Raw genomic sequence first — 8126 nt, forward strand, 5'->3', positions numbered from 1 at the left:
GTTCATCTACATGCCTGTCCTTACGCCAGTGCCATGCTGTCGTTTACTGTAGTTTTATAGGAAGTGTAGGAATCAGGGAGGGAGTCCTTCAACTTTGTTCTTTTACAAGATTATTTTGGCTATTTGGGTTCCCTGTCTGGGATTCCATATGAATTTTAGGATGGTATTTTTCTATTTCTGCAAAATCACAGCTTTTATTAGAGATTGCATTGGATCTGTAGATCAGTTAGGGTGGTGGTGTCATATTAATCCTGTCAAGTCTTCCGGAAGAATGGGATGTATTTTCATTTGTTTACATGTTCTTTTTGTTTGTTTGTTTTTTAGTAGTGATCATTTCTGGTTTTCAGTGTACTAGTTCTTTGCCTCTTTGATTAAATTTATTCCTAAGTATTGTATTTATTGTAATGCTATTGAGAATGGAATTGTTTTCTTAATCTCTTTTTTTGGATTATTTTTAATTTTAATTTTTAAAAAGATTTTATTTATTTTAAAGATTTTATTTATTTGACAGAAATGGCAAGATAGGGAACACAAGCAGGGGGAGCAGGAAAGGGAGAAGCAGGCTCCCTGCTCAGCAATCAGTGGGGGGCTCAATCCCAGGATGCTGGGATCATGACCCAAGCCAAAGGTGGACGTTTAACCCACTGAGCTACCCAATGCCCCTGGATTGTTCATTATCAATGTGTAGAAACACAACTAACTTTTATGTCTCGATTTTGTATATTGCTAGTTTGCTGAATTAGTTTGTTTCTAAGATTTTGTTTTTTGTTTTTTGTTTGGTGTGTGCAGTCTTCAGGGTCTTCTAGTAGAGTATCATGTCATCTGTGAACAGAGATAGTTTACTTCTTTTCCAACTTGGGTGCCTTGTACTTATTTTCTTTGCCTAATTGCTCTGGCTAGAATTTCAAGTACTTTGTTGGATAGACATACCAAAAATGAGCATCCTTTACTTTTTCCTGATCTTAAAGCCTTCAGTCTTTACCATTATCTATTACATTAGGTTTTTCTATATAATTTTCATTATGCTGAGGAAATTTCCCTTTATTTCTGGTTTACTGAGTGCTTTTATCAAGAAACTGAAGTTGTCTCGTTTTTAAAGATTTTATTTATTTATCTGACAGAAAGCACAAGCAGGGGGATCAACAGGCAAAGGGAGAGGGGGACGCAAGCTTCCCGACAAGCAGGGAGCCCAACATGGGGTTTGATCCCGGCACCCTGGGATCACGACCTGAGCCAAAGGCAGATGCTTAACTGACTGAGCCACCCAGATGCCCCTTAATGTATGCTTTTAAAGATGTAGGTTTCCTTTTTTGCACTGCTTTCACAACATCCTGTGAGCTTTGGTGTGTTGTTCTTGTTTCCACTTGGCATTAGGTATTTTCTACATTCCCTTTAATTTCTTCTTTGGCCCATTTATTGTTTAAGACCTTGGTTTAATTTTCCAGTTTTTCTTCTGTAATTGATTTCTAGTTTTATTCTATGTGATTGGAAAAGATAATTTATGATTTTAATCTTTTAAAATATAAGGGCACCTGGGTGGCTCAGTTGGTTAAGTGTCTCTGCCTTTTTTTTTTTTTTTTAAAGATTTTATTTATTTGAGAGTGAGAGAGTATGAGTGGAGAGTGGCAGAGGGAGAGGCAGGCTCCCCACTGAGCAGGGAGTCTGATACGGAGCTCGATCCCAGGACCCTGGGATCATGACTTGAGCTGAAGGCAGATGCTTAACACTGAGCTACTCAGGTGCCACAAGTCTCTGACTCTTGATTTTGGCTCAGGTCATGATCTCAGGGTCATGAGATTAAGCCCCACACTGGGCTCCAACCTGGGCATGGAGCCTGCTTGAGATTCTCTCCCTCACCCTCCCTCTCTGGCCTTTCCCTCCTGCTTGCTCTCTCTAAAAAATAAAATAGAATAAAATAAAATACATTATTACTTGCTTTTAGACTATAAAGTATGATCTGGAAAATGCTCCATGTGCATTTGAGAAGAGTGTGTGTTCTGATGTCGGGCGGAATGTTCTATACATGCCCGTTAGGCCTAATTGGTTTTATTTTATTTTTTTTTAAAGATTTTATTTATTTATTTGACAGACAGAGATCACAAGTAGGCAGAGAGGCAGGCAGAGAGAGGAGAAAGCAGGCTCCCCGCTGAGCAGAGAGCCTGATGCAGGGCTCGATCCCAGAACCCTGGGATCATAACCTGAGCTGAAGGCAGAGGCTTAACCCACTGAGCCACCCAGGCGCCCCGGCCTAATTGGTTTTAATGTCCTTCAGGTTCTCTTTCCTTGTTGATTTCCTGTCTGGCTCTATCTATTATTTCAAGCAGAGTATTGAAGCCTCCTATCCTTACCGTAGAACTTTTTCTTCCCCTTTCAAATCTATCATCTTTGCTTTATTTTGGGACTCTATTGTTAGGTGTGTATGTGTTTATATTTTCTTGCTATATTGAAGCTTTATCAATCTATAATTTCCTTCTTTCTCTCTAACCTTGTTTTGTTTCAGCTTGTCTCTTGTGTCTGATAATATTAGAGCCACTTCAACTCTCTTCTAGTTACTATGCATAAAATACATTTTTCATCCTTTAGTCTCTTTGTTCCTTATATCTAAGGTGAGTTTCATAGACTGCATGGAGTTGGATCCTGATTATTTAAACTGCAACCTGCAAGTCTCTACTTTTAATAGGATAGTTTAATCCGTTTATATTTTATATGATTATTGATGAAAGATTTACTTCTGTCATCTGTCTTATGTATATCCTTTTATTTTGTTCCTCAATTTCTCTGTTACTGCCTATTTTTTGTAACTGTGTGTGTGTGTGTTTTGTAGTATACCATTCTAATTCCTTTCTTTCCTTTTCTGTACATCTGTATATTTTTAGTTATTTTCCTTGTGGTTACTGTGGGGATCATATTAACATCTTAAGCTTATAGCAACCTAATTTGAACAATACAGATGTAATTTTAATAGTATAAATATCCTGCTATTGTCACAGAGCACAACTTTATCTGTTTTATGTCCGCTAACACAGACGTATGATTATTGTTTTATGCATTTGAATATTAAATCATGTAGGGAGAATTACAAACCCTAACAAAAGTAAAGTAATACTACCTACTTAGTTACTTTTATTAGGTTCTTTATTTTTTCCTATGGCTTCGAATCACTTTCATGACGTCCTTTCATTTCAGCCCCGGGGACTCCCTTCAGCATTTTTTGTAGAGCAGGTCTGCTGACAATGGACTCTGTCAGCTTTTCTTTATATGAAAAGGTCTTAATTTCACTTTCATTCTTGAAAGGTAGTTTTGCTGGATATTGAATTCTTGGTTGAAAATGTTTTTCCTTTCAAACTTATCAATGCGCCATCCTGCTACCTCGTGGCTTCCATGGTTTGTGAAAAGAGATCGTCGGCTAGTCCCGCTGAGGCCCCTTTGTGCATGTGGGATTGTTTCTCTGCTGCTGCTTTCATTTTTATTGTCATTGGGTTTTGATAGTTTGACTACGATCTCAGTGTGAATCTCTCTTTGTTCATCCTGTTGGAGTTTAGTGAGTTTCCTGGACGGGCCTATTCACGCCCTTTCAGATTTCAGAAGTCCTAGCCATTATTTCTTCAAATACCTTTTTTGCTCCTTTCCTTCTTGGAATTGTATGATACATATGTTGGTACTTTTTATGGTGTTCCATAGGTTTATTGGATCTGTTCATTTTTCTTCATTACTTTTTTTCCTGCTCCTCATACGGGATAATTTCACTTGTCCTATCTCCAAGTTCATTAATCCTTTCTTCTGCTTGTTCAAATCTTTGAGCTGCTATAGTGAGTGTTTTTCATTTTAGTTATTGTACTTCCAGCTCCAGAATTTCTGTTTGGTTCCCTTTTTTATAAGTTTTGTCTCTTTATTAATATTCTCATTTTGTTTATATGTCATTTTCTTGATTTCCTTTAGTTTTTTGTCCATGGCTTTTTTTTTGGTCATTCAACATATTTAAGGCCATTGGTGTAACAACTTTGACTAATAAATCCCATGTCTGGACTTCCCAAGAATGGTTTCTTTTCCCTTTTTCCTTCCTTCCTTCCTTTCTTCCTTTCAGTTTTATTCATTTATTTGGTAGACAGAGCACAGGCAGGGGGAGCAGCAGGCAGAGGAAGAGGGAGAAGCAGATTCTTTGCTCAGCAGGGAGCCTGATGCTAGGCTTGATCCTAGGACCCTGGACTCATGACATGAGCCAGAGTCAAATTCTTAGGCAGTTGAGCCACCTGGGCACACAGGAATGGTCTCCATCAAGTTATTTTTACCCTGCTAATGGGCCATACTTTCCAATTTTTTGTATATTTTGTAATATTTTTTTGTTGAGAACTAGATGTTTTGAGTGTTATGTGTGGTGATTCTGGATTATTTTTTTTTTAAGATTTTTATTTATTTATTTGATAGACAGAGATCACAAGTAGGCAGAGAGGCAGGGGGAAGCAGGCTCCCCGCTGAGCAGAGAGCCTGATGTGGGGCTCGATCCCGGGACCCTGAGATCATGACCCATCAGTAGTTAAAATGATGGCAGATGAACCTGTGCTAGCATCACAGTGAACAAAAGTGGCAATGAACTGTCAAAGCATGCAAGCCTGATACACGGAGGACAAGACCTGTATGCGACCGGGCCGCAGCAATGCCAGGGATGTAGGCTGCTGTCCACACCACGGGGTAGGGGATGGGCATGTAGGTGCGGTGCTAGACATGGAAGTTTGCTGAACTTTACTACCTTCTTCATCAAACTCACTCCTGGAAGCTGCAAGTAAGTGTTTGACTAGCTACAGTTCCCAAGTAGTTCCCTCAGACAGCTCCTCCCGGCCAAGTAGCTGTTTAGCTGGAGGGATGGGTTCCTGCATGACCTCACTCCATGACAACTGCCTTGTGATGCAACACAGTTCTGTCTAAGCCTATACAATGGACATACGTTACAGTGATGAAATTTCAGGTCTTATTCTTTTTATTTATTTATTTATTTTTAAAAAGATTTCATTTATTTATTTGACAGATCACAAGTAGGCAGAGAGGCAGGCACAGAGAGAGAGAGGAGGAAACAGGCTCCCTGCTGAGCAGAGAGCCCGATGTGGGACTTGAACCCAGGACCCCGAGATATGACCTGAGCTGAAGGCAGAGGGTTTAACCCACTTAGTCACACAGGTGCCCTGGTCTTATTCTTTTTAAACGATGTCTTTAGAATACATTCTTAGGACCAGGAGAATTTTTTTTTTTTTAAGATTTTATTTATTAATCGGGTCGCCTGGGTGGCTCAGTGGGTTAAGCCTTTGCCTTCAGCTCAGGTCATGATCTCAAGGTCCTGGAATCGAGCCCCGCATCGGGCTCTCTGCTCTCTCCCCCTCTCTCTGCCTGCCTCTCTGCCTACTTGTGATCTCTGTCTGTCAAATAAATAAATAAAATCTTTTTTAAAAAAAGATTTTATTTATTTATTTGACAGAGATCATAAGTAGACAGCGAGGCAGACAGAGAGAGTGAGAGGGAAGCAGGCTCCCTGCTGAGCAGAGAGCCCAATGTGGGGCTCTTACCCCAGGCGCCCCCCAGGAGAATTTTTTAAAAAAGGTTTTATTCATTTGAAAGAGAGCATAAGCAGAGGAGAGGGAGAAGCAGTCTTCCCATTGAGCAGGGACCTCAACATGGGGCTCCATCCCAGGGCCTGGGATCATGACCTGAGCTGAAGGCAGACGCTTAACCAACTGAGCCACTCAGGTCCCCCAGGAACAGGGAAAAGTTTTTAAAGGACATTGATGTAAATGCTTTCCAGAGTGGCTGTACCCAATAGATGATGTCACCAGCAGTGAATCATTGGAAACATTCACCTTCCATGTCAGGATGCAAAGTTGAGTGGAGCACAGTCTGAGTCCCGTACAACCTCCCTGTACTGAGTCTTGTAATTTCCACCTCTGCTTGCTAATTAAATGGGCATGACTCTGGCTGGTATTGCATTCGACTGGTTACTCGGGAAACTTGCATTTCTCTGTGTTGGTTTTAATGGGAGCCATCTTTCACATGCTCAGCCTTATCACTCGCTGCTAATGGCCCTGATACTTTCTCTTTGGGTTGTTTGTTAGGGACTTCTGCTCTGGGGATCCCTTCCTCCTATTGGCATGGGTGTCCCTACAGCCAGTGGCACTCCCAAGGGATTGTGCCCTTAAAAAGAGCCCTAAAGCCCCAGGTGAGAGGCTAGGGAGCAGGCAGGTGTGTTGGGCAGTGCAGTCTGAAGAAGCGTATGTAATGGAAATACGCTGGTGGTTTTCATGGCGCAAAACTAGAGAACATGGTTTTACAAGTTTTCTTGGCTGTTTGGTTTTGGCTGAAGAGGGCTGGCACCATCCATTGGTGACGCACTTGACAAGTGTCAAGCCCATCTGAGGATTGGGGTTCTCAACTGGATGGTCCGGTATCCGGTGGGTTAACTCCTTGCGGCTGTCCTCTTGCCGCCTCAGCTGAGCTGTCAGCCTGCGGTGACAGAGAGCCTTTGGGAGCCCGGTCATCTCAGCCCACAGGAGACTGTTAAGAATCGTTAATAGTTGTGGGCAGTAATAACCCGTCAGGAGATGAACTACTGGTGTCAGAGGATCAGACAGCTGAGGCCTGTTAGGGCAGCCTTGAGTCAGCACCTCTGGGTAAAACTTGACAGAGCTTACCCCAAACGTCATGGTAAGGCCAGGTCAGGTCGTGCTCACAGTGTGTGGTACCCGTGCCCACATCTTTGTGGCTGCACAGTACACACCCCTGAAGCAGAGGGACCCAGGCAGAGCATCCGATCTGAGCCAGAGCGTCCCAGAGCTGGAGCTTTCCATAAGGGCTGTCCCACTCCTGTTCTTAGGGGCTGGGCCAGTCTTCACATGCCCCCTGGCGTTGGTGTCCTCTAGGCTGTCCTAGAGTCCCTGCTGGAGGAGCTGTGTGGGCTTTCATGCTGAGGAGGGAGTGGGTGCTTGCTCAGGGCCAACTCTGCCTCGCCTAGCCTGTTGCCTGCATGGCTTGTGTGACCGTGGGCTGAGCTTCTTCAAGATCCCTTGGGGCTGGGGAACGTTTCTCTCTCCTTGTGGTGAGTGAGCGGCTCCCCCGGCCTGTTGTTCTCCGTATGGCCCCTGCCTCCTATGACAGCTGCACCTGTTCAGTCGTGCTAACTTCCAGCACACAGACCACACGGAACTGGATGCTGGGCTGGTCTTCCTGTAGGTTTCACTTCATTTTCCCAGCCGCTCTGTAATGTCAATGGTGATATTCTCCTCTGCAGATCAGAAGCTGAGGCTGAGGAAGGTGACTGGACCGAGCTCACGGAGCACTTGGAGGTGGGCCTGGGTGGGATCTGACACCCTCTTCACCACTTGTGCAAAAAGGATTACCCTGACTCCAGGGGAGGGATGGCCTTTGTCCCAGGCTTCTGGGCAGCTGGACTGTCCTGCTGAGAGTCTTTGTTTACTCAGCTAGAGCCAGGAGCTCTGCAGGATCAGCAGGGCAGGGGCTTTTTGGCTGTGTGGGATCTACTGAACCCGTGGAGAGGCTGGAGACTGGGTCAGTTATGAGGGTGGCCCTCTGTGTCCGTGTCGCCAAACCCCAAGAAGAACTCTGAGGCTTCCCTTGTTGGCAGTACTCTGTGCACAATGTCACACGTCAGAGGCAGGGCAGCAGTGCCGTCCGTGACTTTACAGAGGGACTCCGTTTTTTACTTTTCCTGGATTCTGCCACCATGCAATCCCTTGTCTAATTTCCACTGTGGTATTCCCTGTAATACACTGTAACCAGGTGTATATCAGGTTTCAAGGCAAGTTCGAGGAGTCCTAGCAGCAAATTATTGAACTTGGGAATCCCCAAATTCGAGACTGGTGCCAGAGGGGAGGGCAGCCTTGGGGCTCCTATCCCTCACCTGCCTTCACAGCTCAGGGACTTTGAGGCATGAAACCATGTGTTCCCCAAACTCACCCAGGTGGGGCAGCACTACTCACACCCCCATCCGGGGATTTTCTGCAGCCCTAGAGCAAGCCCGGCTCCTGCAAAGGACCCTCATGGGCCTGTCCTCTGGGAGTGCTCATGCCTCCCTCAGGGCCATCTGTGGTCTGCATGGCACCTCAGTCTGGGTCCTGCTGCGCAGG

The sequence above is a fragment of the Mustela nigripes genome, chromosome 3 (assembly GCF_022355385.1).
Source record: "Mustela nigripes isolate SB6536 chromosome 3, MUSNIG.SB6536, whole genome shotgun sequence".
NCBI classification, from domain to species: Eukaryota; Metazoa; Chordata; class Mammalia; order Carnivora; family Mustelidae; genus Mustela; species Mustela nigripes.